We start from the raw sequence: 12,521 nt of genomic DNA on the forward strand, positions 1-12,521 counted from the left end.
TATGTGAAAGGGTGGCACGGTGGTGTAGTGGTTAGCACTGTTGCCTCACAGCAAGAAGGTCCTGGGTTTGAGCCCAGCGGCCAGCGAGGGCCTTTCTGCGTGGAGTTTCCATGTTCTCCCCGTGTCTACGTGGGTTTCCTTCACAGTCCAAAGACATGCGGGTTAAGTTAATTGGTGGCTCTAAATTGACCACGAGTGTGAATGGTTGTTTGTCTCTATGTGTCAGCCCTGTGATAACCTGGCGACTTGTCCAGGGTGTACCCCGCCTCTCCAGCTTGCCTGCGACCCTGCACAGGATAAGCGACTACAGATAATGGATGGATGGATGTGAAAGGGGCTATATTCAGGTATCTACAGTACATATAGTACTTTTGGCCAAATATGTGTACACACACATTGCCACAGTTACCCCTTTTCCACCAAATCAGTTCCAGGCCTGGTTCGGGGCCAGTGCTGGTGCCGGTTCACAACTCATTCAACTTGTGAGCCAGCTGAGAACCAGTTTGCTTTTCCATAGCTCGGGGTGCTAAGGGGAGCCACGTCATTACGTTGCTGTATACATCAGTTACGTTGCTGTTAACGTTAGTTATGTCGCTGCGTTTGCATAAACCTTGGCGCGAACATCAGGGGCGCAGATACGTTTTTTGAACTGGGGGGGACAAAGCTGCCAGCAAACCAACCCCGATATGCCTGTCAAACTTCTTGTGGGTTACCATAGCAACCAAGCTCGAGCTCGCAACCTGTGCAGTCTGCGCAGCTCAACCAACCGAATATCAGTCTTTGTTTTGTTTTATGTGAGTTGTTGCAACTATGTATACACTGCCGTGCACCTCAATAAACCGAATGGTAATTAGTCTTTTGATTTTTCCGTGAGGTTTGCCTTATGCAAAGAAAGACAGCATAGACGTTTTTTCCTCCCTATAAGTGGGGGGGACCGAACGAAGTGAATTGAAATCTGGGTGAGACGAATCCCACCCGTCCCCCCCTCTATCTGCGCCCGTGGCGAACATCGAAGCAGCAACAACACGGAGAAGAAGAAGCAGCAACAACAACAATAATGGATGACTTTGCGTTTGTACAGTTGCTGCTTCTCGTCGCTTAAAAATGGCGACCTTTCGCGGTCTTGCTATTGTTGTCGGTCTTAACAACTCTGCCCCCCCCACACTGATGTAAGCGGTTCTTTCTTCTGGCCCAGCAAAGAGTTGGTGCTAGCCTGGAACCGGTTTTTCTGGCCCCAGAGCCAGTTCTTTGTCAGTGGAAACAGAAAACTCGGTTCCAAACTAAGTACTGGCCCCGAACCAGCCCTGGAACTGCTTTGGTGGAAAAGAGGCAAATGCCACCTTGAACCCCCAACCCACCCACCCACCTCAAGTGCCTATTTGCCCCCCAAATGTCCAAATATGGTCACTTCAATACTCAATACAGTCACCGACAATAAAATAACTTTGACACCCATGTGTTAAAAAGTACGCCTTTTATTTGTTATTTCATTATTTTTTATCACACTACATAGCCCAGCTGAAATAACCACAGCGTCTGTCAGTCTCTCCACACGGAAGTAGGCGTATCCGGAAGTCCTTTACCGCAGGCGGAAGTGAAGGCCGGGGCCCGTCGGCTGGACAGGAGACGTTTTGTGGCGGCGAGAAAGGAAATTCCTCTCAAGCTACGTTTTGAGAAACGTTTCCTAAGGTAATGTAAACATGGCGTGGGTTTATCGACGTGAAGATGTCCGAGTGTTAAGTGTGTGTGCATATTAGTGGTCAATTTAATTGCTGGACTAAATCGCCTGTGTCATCCAGCTAACCGATGCTAACCTGTTACGCTACCAAGTTAGCCGCCTAGCTATGATTGATAAGCTTAGCTTGTTAGCTAGAATTCTTTCAGAAATGGTGTTTGTGACAGGACAGTGGTATTCGCTTCTCATCCTGTGCCTCGAGGAGTAAGTTCTCCGGGTAGGTAGTTACGTAGTTAGCGTAGCGCTAGTTAGTTAGTTAGTTAGCTAGCTAGCTCGCTCTGCTTTCGGTGTGAAACTGCTAAGAGTGCGTTCGTGTTTGGTGTAAATAGACGCGCATGTCTAATTACAGGGTTTATTATTAAAAAGGTGGTTGAGGAGCTCGTTAGCATGGAGGAGAAGTGAAGTGAAGTGAAGGATTCAGCTTCTGCTTTCTGAATTTTGACGTCGTTCAGGAGCCATAACTGACCGCGCTGCTGCTGCGTACTGCTCCTGAGAGTCTTCACTCTTCTTCACTCATCTTTATTCTCTGCTTATAAACAAACAAGCACGTAGTCTGATAGATAGTTTAAGTACTTCAGTAGCTAGGTAGTTTTTCACTTGTTCACAGGTCTGTTGTGTGTGTGTGTGTGTGTGTGTAAGACTACAGCTGAGTGCAAAAGTTTGCATCCCCTACACCAAAAGCTTCCAAACTTTCACCACCTTTAACTCTAAAATAACTTCTCCTGAACATTAATCCAATACATTCATCTTAACCTCCTAGGGCTTAGCGGTCACATGTGTGGACAGCACTTTATGGAAATTCGGAACAAGAATCCACATATGTGGACATACTTTTTCTCTAAAAGTACATCTTATCAAAAGATGATGCTTAGTTTTTATTCTAATCAGGTTCTAATAAGCCCAAATAGCAAAGAGAAATAAAAAATGCATGTAAAAAAAACAGCTTGGGCCTTAGGAGGTTAACACTGGATATTAAATGTGCCCCGTAGCAGTTTTGGCGGCTCACTGGGGCCCCGTAGCAGTTTTGGCGGCTCACTGGGGCCCCGTGGCAGTTTTGGCGGCTCACTGGGGCCCCGTGGCAGTTTTGGCGGCTCACTGGGGCCCCGTGGCAGTTTTGGCGGCTCACTGGGGCCCCGTGGCAGTTTTGGCGGCTCACTGGGGCCCCGTGGCAGTTTTGGCGGCTCACTGGGGCCCCGTGGCAGTTTTGGCGGCTCACTGGGGCCCCGTGGCAGTTTTGGCGGCTCACTGGGGCCCCGTGGCAGTTTTGGCGGCTCACTGGGGCCCCGTGGCAGTTTTGGCGGCTCACTGGGGCCCCGTGGCAGTTTTGGCGGCTCACTGGGGCCCCGTGGCAGTTTTGGCGGCTCACTGGGGCCCCGTGGCAGTTTTGGCGGCTCACTGGGGCCCCGTGGCAGTTTTGGCGGCTCACTGGGGCCCCGTGGCAGTTTTGGCGGCTCACTGGGGCCCCGTGGCAGTTTTGGCGGCTCACTGGGGCCCCGTGGCAGTTTTGGCGGCTCACTGGGGCCCCGTGGCAGTTTTGGCGGCTCACTGGGACAACATAGATTTCCATCATCCAGTTTGACATTAATATTAGACATTATTTGTCGACTTACTTGTTTGTCATCATGTTGAATTTTGGATTGAATTCATTTCTCAACTGAGGCTAAATTGAGTCAGAACTCAGTGTGTCTAACGCAAGTTGTCACTTCCACCTCTATTTTTATTTATTTATTTATTTATTTTTAGGTTTCTAACACGTTTAAGTATGTCTTAAACGTACATGTCTTAAGACAAACTAATAATCTCAAACATAAGGTGAAGCCAAGAGAAGAGTAGTGTTGTTGGGGTGGGGTTCCCCCCCCCTTTGGGCCATACCTGTGAACTGGATATTCACAAAGTTCCACTACTAAATAATATCTAAACTTGCACAGTGTAACCTATGATCATGAAGAACTTTTTTGTGTAAGAGAGAGAAACCTACCACTAAAAATGCCATTGATAAAAATTATGTTTCCTTGTTTCCTTTAGGGTGTCAACTTTTGAATGCCATTTGACTAACGAGGTTGTAATGTAGCTTGCTGCTTGCAAACTTCTTGTTTTTGGGAGATTTTTCAGATCGTGCGGACTCCTTGTACGAGCCCGACGTGTTCGTATTCCCGTCTGCTTAACGGTTTAAGGACCGTGTGTGTTTTGCTGTAGGGAAGGAAATGAGAGAGCTCAAGTTTTGCTGTGAAGTTGATCCCAGTTCCAGGCTCAAAGGTCAGTTCAGTGATTACTGGGACATAAAATACAGCGTGTGTCAGCATGTGTGACTTGGAGGCGTAGAAATGGAAAGTGGAATCGTGTCGTCTGTGTTCAAATCATGCTGGCTTAGCAAACTGAGTCATTTCTTGTTGCGTTTAGGCCTCGCGGACTGCTGGGAGTGCTGATGCTTGAGGCTGTGTGGCCTGATTTCTTCGTGTGTACATGCGTCAGGATCACATGGAAGAGCTGCTATACCCCCCCCCCTTTTTTTCTTTTCTTTTTTAATATGAGATGACCCTGAGATATATTTTACCACAATGATGAGCAAATGTTAGTACGAAAAAAATAGACATTGTTTCTGTATAAAGGCACTTTTATATTACGCATGTCGGCCTGCTTTTTAACCACTCTGACTGAACTGGTAATACCATTTTCAACCAGTTGTTGTTTCAAGATTTTCTATTTTCTAAATTTGTTTACAATATTTTTATTTATATAATATTAAAAAAAATGAATGAGAGAAGTCCATTTTAAAAAGGATTCCCCCCCCGATCATCAAAAGTTACCTTTTTGTCTCATGTGATGTGTCCATAATCGTACTAAATTAAGTAAAACAAAGAAATAAACTGGTGGCTCTGTTCCACTGGAGAAACCATTTTCCTGGTCCTCTGGACGGGCGTGGTCTCCTCTGTGCACAGAAGCTCCCTAAATGGCTTGATGATAAAATCATCTGTGACCTTCAGTCACTAAATCTTGATCAATTTGAACACTTAAGGAAGATTTTTGGAGTGATCTGTCCGATAGCTTTCGCCGCCACCACCATCCTTAAAACACCAACTGAAGGAAAATCTTTTGGAAGAAATAGAGCTCATTGCTCCAGAGACATGCTGAAAGGATCAAAGCTGTTTTGGTGGCTCATGACCTTGAAAAGACCTTGGTTTATTGTAGATATCGCTCTTACTGGGTGTAGGCCGATCCAAGCAATGAGATGCATCCATAATGCTGGGCTCCAGCACCAGGATGGGCTTTTGGTCTTTATGGTGCAGTCAGAGAATACCTAGACCTCTTTGGGTTTATATTTGCAGCTCAACGTGATCTCTTCAGCCCTGAATGTGATGTGATGCAGTATGTGATCTGGTTGTTCTGGTAACTGTAGTGTAGGCTTTTGGTCATGTACAGGCATGCACAAAGGCACCACCACCACTTTGTCTCATCTCAGTAGTTCTTTGCTTTGCTGTGTGAAAATGAAATGCACAAGCTCAGTTTGAGGTATCTCACATTAGCCACTTGTGATTGGGGCAGCGTGGTGTGATTTGATTAACTGGAAATGGTGTCTGTCATGCTGCTTTTTCAGTTCTTTCACTTCGAGCTGGTTAATATGGTCTACAGTTACAGCCAGCTGTTTTTAAGGTGATCATGTTGAGTCATAGTGGTGGCAGATGTTCATTCAGTCGGTCTCGGTCACGGAGTTTCTCAGGGTCAAACTCGCCACCCGTCATGTTAACTTTTTATAAACCATTGCTCGTTCAGGTGGAGGGCAATTAACTGGTTAATATATAAATGTGAAGCACATGTCAGTCTTTCAGTCACACTGGAACAATCAGGAATCTAGTGCTCATAATACATTCAGGATACAGGGAAATAGACTTGTTTGGATTATTATTATTTTTAATTTGTAGGTGTGCGCGCGCTTGGAGTTTTCTGTCAGAGCATAGTAAGGTTAATTGTGACTGCAGTATGGAAGGACTAGAACATGACCAGGCATGCTGTTAGTTTTCTTCTATCAATAAAAGGGTGGTGTTATAAAGCGTGGTATTAAGCTAGGACCACATGGCGTACATTTTTAACCATTTACAGTCATGTTTGACGTTGTGGAACGGCCGCAAAACATATCAGTTGATGATATTGCTTGCATTTTATTTATATTGGAGACTCCTTTCATCAGTATTCGCTTAAATAATGGTCTCCTTACAGAAACATCACCATAGCAACAAATATGCGATGTCTTTCAGAGAATATTTTTTTAAATCAAATTATTTATTATTCTTCTGAGGCTTGATTATGTGGCAGTGTATGAGTGAGTGTTTCTACAGTAACCAATGTTTTAGATTAAGATAAACCCGTGTAGCGCTATCATCAGAGCTGACCAATCGGATTTGAGAATTCAGCATCAATCAGTACGTTTACATGCACATCCAAATCGAGCTACTGTCGGTAATCGAGCTAAGGGTCCCAGCAGGGGTGCCAGAGAAATCCAATCCTACATGCACACAAGGAAATCGAGCTGTGTGAGGTACATCGTGCACCCGAGCCACAGGTGGCGCTACACGCCCCATCGTGTTGGTACACTTCCGGTTGTCGTCATGAAGAAGAGCTATTCAAGAGTATAAACAAAGTTATCAGCAGTGTTGCCAGATACTGCTGACGTTTTCCAGCCCAAAACATGTTCAAATACGCCAAAATGCACTTAAAACCTCCCAATCTGGCAACACTGGCAGTTCCGTGTTCACAAGTCCCATGCTCAAGCTGTTAGGCTTGCTCTAACAGACTGTATGGCTACAAACTGTCCTGCGCAGACCCCTGTTTTGTAAGACAACTTATTTTGCACAATTGTATATTTTTGTAAAGTCCATTTTTTTTACTTAGAATTTAACTTATGTCTTAAACACACAAAGTTCAATTGTTTTGTTTTTATTGACATTCTTCAGATCTTGGACATATATACACACACATACAATTACTTGTTTATGTACACAATTCACAGCTGTGCAACAGATGTATTTGGTGATGCAGTAAGTGAGCTAAATTTTATAAAATTTATATAAATTATAAAATTTTTTAAATTTTAAATAGCTCGATAGGGTTTACATGCACTAAGTAGCTCGGCAGAAATCGCATAATCTAGGTCGTGTAGCTCGATTCCGAGAAATCAAGTTTGGTTCAATTTCAGCCGAATTAAGGTGTATACATGGCATTTTGAACTTCGATTTCAGTCGAGCAACGGCAGAAATTCGATTCTCTCTATGTGCATGTAAACGCACTGACTGTGGTATAAAGACAGTGAATCTGACCGGTCGGGTTTGAGAATTTGAAACGACGCAGTGGTATAATTTTTGATATTTCAGATGTTATAAAGATAAGATTAAAAATAAGATCTTTTGCTTTGGTTAAAAGTAAGGGTGTGTGTTTGCGTGAGCAACAGTGTTATCTTTTTGTTTGAATTGCAGAATGCTTCTGTAAACCCAGGCTAATTGTCTTCTCTTGCAAATGCTCTCTCTCTCCACACACACACACACACACACACACACACACACACACACACACACACACACACACACCCCATGGCAGCTTCTCAGGAAACTGGGTTGAGATCCAGGGAAGCATTTCCTATTTTTGTTTTCAGTAATGTCCCCCTTCCTCTTCATGAAGTGAAATGGAATTGGATGTTTTTGCGACTTGTGTAATGAAACCTCATCCCAGCAGCCAAAAAAAAAAAACCCAGCCCAAAACCCAGCACCCTGTACAGTAAGTAAATCAAGTACAAGGTTGTCATCTATTCTAACTAGTGTTCTTAGTTACACAATCCTGATGTTACTCTTGGGTGAAATGGTGAGCAACTGAAATGTTTCTAAAGAAATGCATTTCCTCAAATGATATTGTAGTCAGATTTTTTCAGAATTGGCAGAAGTGGCGGGTTTAAATTTCAACATGCTTTTCTGAAAGTTCATATCTTTTTAAAAAAATATATAAACAAAGGACACCATTTTCTGAAGTTTTATATTGCTGTAAATTTGTGATGAGGAATTTCATGATGCATCGGTTTGTTTCCTGAACAAGTAGCACTGATGAAGAATACACCTTTTTTTTTTTTTTAAATAAAGTATTAAAAACTTTTAGTTTTCTGGTTTGTATTCTGATAAATATCAGGTGACGGCAAGGCAGTACAGGTGAAACTGAAATTTTGGTGTTTGCTGAAAAATCCACGCATGCACAGACAAGCTGAGAGATGTTTTGTTTAAATGTGGAAAAACTAGAAATCCCACTTTTTCTTTTCCGCTAATGAGTCTGTTATTGAGACCTTGATCACCTTTTTAAAGAAAACGACTTGGCTTTTAGAATGAAGAAGCAGCACTTTACTGAAGTTTTTTAAAAAAAGAAATACAGGAAAATGGCTATAAATATGATGTACACAAACCCACAGCTGCCCCCCCCCCCTTTTTTTAAATTCAGTTACATTCACTGTTCTGAAGAATAAATAAAATATGAATCCTGAGTATTGGATCAGTGCCATTTAAAACGGCATACCAAAAAAAAATCGTTTGTTGGTGCCAAAGATCAAAACGCACAATTTCCTTGTATGATCTTTAAAAGTCCCTCCCATTATATAGTGTGTATAAAATAATACGCCAGCGGATCGGACCTTAACTGAAAGACGTCTTTATCCAGAGTGATCTACAAATCTGATTACTTACAGTACTAGTCAAAAGTTTGGACACGCCTTCTAATTCAATGTTTTTTCCCTTTATTTTTATTAATAAAGACACTTCATGTCTTGAAGTAATGATGGATGTCATTTCTCTTTACTTAACTTGTCTGAAATCGCTCCCTGCTCACTATATAGTGAGTTTGCCATTTTGTATAGTGAATTATTACGTCCTATATAGTGCACTCAAAGTATCCGACAATGCATCATGAAAAATAGTGTACAACCGATGGTCACTAACCAAGCAGTATATATCCCATCATGCATTGCGGTCGCGCTGAAAGAAATCAAATCAAAAGCTTCACATTTTGATTTAATAAAAGGCAGCGGCAAAGAAGAAAGTATTCAGCCTTGATTTAAAAGAACTGAAAGATGCAGCAGACACACAGTAATTTGTATTGATTAATGTGGGAAATGCGCTCAGTATCATATGGATTTATCACAAAAATACATGCGTGTATTTATTTTTGAAAATCCACCAGCTGGCTGATCTGGCACGTTTTAATTGTGCAGCAGTAGTGAGGTAAATAACGGCGCGACGGAGTAGTGTCTGAAAACTTTTTTTTTTTTCTCATTTTATCAATGAGCTCACTATATAGTCCTCTATATAGTAATTCCCTATATAGTGAACGAGTGAGTGATTTCGGACACGGTTAGTTGAGCTGTTCGTGACATGATATGGATTACTACAGTTGTAGTATGAATAGGGCTATTTGCTGTGTTTTTTTTTTTTTTTTTTTTTAAATTGTTTGCTCTCAAACGCATTAAGAAGGCAAGAAACTCGTCCACTTAAGAACTTTTGACGAGACACAACTGTTAACTGAAAAGCATTCCAGGTGACGACCTCATGAAGCTGGTTAAGATAACACCAATAGTGTACAAATGCCGCTTTTCCACTACAAACGCGGCCGTGCGGTGCTGAGTCGGGCTGAGCGGGGCTGTTGGAGTTGCATTTCGACTACAACCGCGCTGAACCGTGCTGGCTGGAAGTGGGTGGACACATTGGGTGGAGTTAGCGAAAGTGGGTGGACGTCACGTGATGTCGTTAAGCAGCGCAAACAGTGACATCAGTGAGCTTTTAAGCGGTAGTCTCACAACCCGGATAGTAAACAATAAACATGGAGGACATGGAGTCGTTAGTGTTGCTGGTCTTGGTGCTGTGGCTTGTTGTCACCGACAACGCCAACAGATACTGGCAAGAGCGTATAGATGAGGCGAGGCGCATAAGGCTTCATAATTTTCGTAATTCTTCTTCTTCCGGGTTTACGGTGTTTACAGATCCCAGCGTGCTCGCGGGGCGTGTGTGGGCATGTGAGGACACTCCTCCTCACCAATCAGTGCACAGGGGAGTGTCTGCTCACGCCCCCAGCCTTATTCGGCTCGGTTTGGCTCGCTTCAGCCCCACTCCAAAACCGTGCGAGTTTTAGGGGCTAAGCAGGGCTGAAGTGAGCCGAGTCGTGCTGTTTTTTGGTAGTCGAAACGCGAGCCGTGTCGGGCTGAAGCGAGCTGAAGTGAGCTGAAAAAGGGTAGTGGAAAAGGGCTAAAAGTGTGAAGGTATTGAGTTGGTGCCCAGATAAACCCACGACTCATTTTTGCAAAATATACAAATTGATGGTTCGACTCTGAAAACGGTAGCTATTAATATTTCTAAAGAAGTACACATCTGAACAGAGGAGTTTATAATAAAATACAACTGATAGTTGCTAAATCCCACACATTGTAATTCAATTAAACACAGATTTGGACAAACGTCCCTACAACTGGGAATTCGTACTTGGGAACGCATGACGACGATCTCCGCTCCGAATTCAGCCAGTGTTGTCTGATCAACATGGCTGTAGTTCAGTCAACATGGACACATTAGCTTGTTTAAATCGATCATTGACTAGACAGTTTGCTGCTTTGAGAAGGAAAACGTACATCACTCGTCTCGGTTAGCTGGTTAGCTTGCTGCGAACAAAAGACAAAACACAAAGGCGTTCATGTTTTTCCCCCAAATATTGTAGATTGAATACATGGTCAAATGTACCAAGCTCTGTCTTCCCATTTCTAAATGCAGCGTAATTTGCACCCCCCCCCCCCCCCCCCCAAATTGCCATATATAGTGCCCTGAGCAGGCTACTGATTGCTGCGTAGGATTGACATGTCGCATAATCTAAAGGTGAAATTTTTTGTTGAAGAAATAATGATTTGTTTTGCTTTTATGGCTGCGTGTGTGCTTTCTATTGCCCCAGTTACATTTCGAGCTAGTAGGGCTGCAACGATCCACTAAGACTTCGATTCGATTCACGATTCTAGGGCCTCCGATTTTCCGCGATCGCAGAAATTGGGGTCAGAAACGGAATCTACGGAGCCCCTCTGATGACATGGGTGGAAAAAAAAAATTCCGTGGCCACGAGTTAATAATGCGTGGGAACGAGATCCTATTCTGTGGCCATGACTTGTTTAATGCGGGGGAACGAGATCCTATTCCGTGGCCATGACTTGTTTAATGCGTGGGAACGAGATCCTATTCTGTGGCCATGACTTGTTTAATGCGGGGGAACGAGATCCTATTCCGTGGCCATGACTTGTTTAATGCGGGGGAACGAGATCCTATTCTGTGGCCATGACTTGCTTAATGTGTGGGAACGAGATGATTATTGGGTGGCCACTCATTAATAACGCGTGGCCACGAGATAATTCAAGTTCCAGCCTTATGGGATGACGTCCAGTTTTTGAGCGGCTGTCAATTGTGCAATAAATACAGGATTTATCCTGCATGATGAAATCTATAATTTCCCCGAGGTCAGCATATTGTCTACGTTTGAGCCCGTGCTTTTTGAGCAGCCGAATTAAGTGTCTCTTGCTCAGAATTACTCCATGTCTAACTGCAAGTGATTTAAGGATATCATTATAATTCATTCCTAGATTAAAATAAAACGAAATCAGATCAAACTTGTCCATATTTGCGGCTGAAGCTACTGATGCCAGAAAGTCAACAGTCTCAGTGATGAAATGACTAACACTTCTCGTGGCCACGCGTTATTAATTCGTGGCCACCTAATAATCATCTCGTTCACACGCATTAAACAAGTCGTGGCCACGGAATAGGATCTCGTTCCCACGCGTTATTAACGCGTGGCCACGGAATATTTTCAAACACAAAGGAACTCCTAATGCTGTATTATAATGGTGATTTTGAACAGTCAGATTTCCATTAGTAGTTTGCACCAAGGCTTTTCAGTTTATTATTATATAATAGCAGCTGATTATTTTCATGATTTAATGGTTTGTTCTTAAATAAGAAGTTATGTTCCGAAGAATGATTTTCTATATAAAGAGTTTGAAGACTTGTGCATTATTAAATGAATAATTTACAGGCAAAATGTAAATTAAACTAATAAGAGTTAACTGTTAAATAATTTGAATCATTTAAAGTGTATATTAAATGGACACTGTTAGACCTGTCGTTGCACTGCAAACGTAAGCATGACAACGAATAAAAGTTTGAAAAACATGGATAAAATGATAACTGCGATTGTTTTATTTAAAATGTACATGTATAAAGAGTAAGGATAACCATAAAAGTATTAATATGCAATATAAAGTTTTAAAGAAAATAGCAGGAGCCAGTCAACAATCAAGTTAACAGCACTAATTAACTACAGTCTTAAATAAATGAAAAACACTTTCAGTGAAGTGAAATTTCGTGTTGATTCTAAGGTGCATTAAGATATTACTGTGTACAGAAAGTTTAAAGCTTTATATGAAGTTGTACTACAGCAGGCCAGTAAAGCAGGATTACAGGCAGAGATGCACAAGGACAACAAACATGCAGATGCCTCCCAACACCAGTTACCTGAAACATAAAATTTCATGCATTTATTACATGTACTTAAGAATTCTGATTCTGAATTATGTATTTTATATGTTGAAAATCTAAAAATGCCAATTTAGTTGTCATTTGAGCTAGGGATGGCGAAAACTAAAAAAAAATCTTGACCGACCACCGAGCCTCATTAGCCGGTTAAAGTCGGTTAACCTATGAGTTTAAAATTCTAGAATTGGACTTATTAGAAT

General features: G+C 42.3%; 1 protein-coding gene across 1 annotated transcript in view; it reads left to right on the forward strand.

Moving 5' to 3' along the window:
• Nucleotides 1-1,574: 1,574 nt before the first annotated feature.
• Nucleotides 1,575-12,521, forward strand: part of rab5c (RAB5C, member RAS oncogene family) — a 55,157-nt gene continuing 44,210 nt past the window's right edge. Inside the window, exon 1 of the mRNA XM_060901983.1 lies at nucleotides 1,575-1,689. The gene's annotated coding sequence lies outside the window, so the exon portion shown is untranslated. The remainder of the gene's footprint in view (nucleotides 1,690-12,521) is intronic.

This window comes from Neoarius graeffei, chromosome 20, assembly GCF_027579695.1.
Source record: "Neoarius graeffei isolate fNeoGra1 chromosome 20, fNeoGra1.pri, whole genome shotgun sequence".
In the NCBI taxonomy this organism is placed as follows: Eukaryota; Metazoa; Chordata; class Actinopteri; order Siluriformes; family Ariidae; genus Neoarius; species Neoarius graeffei.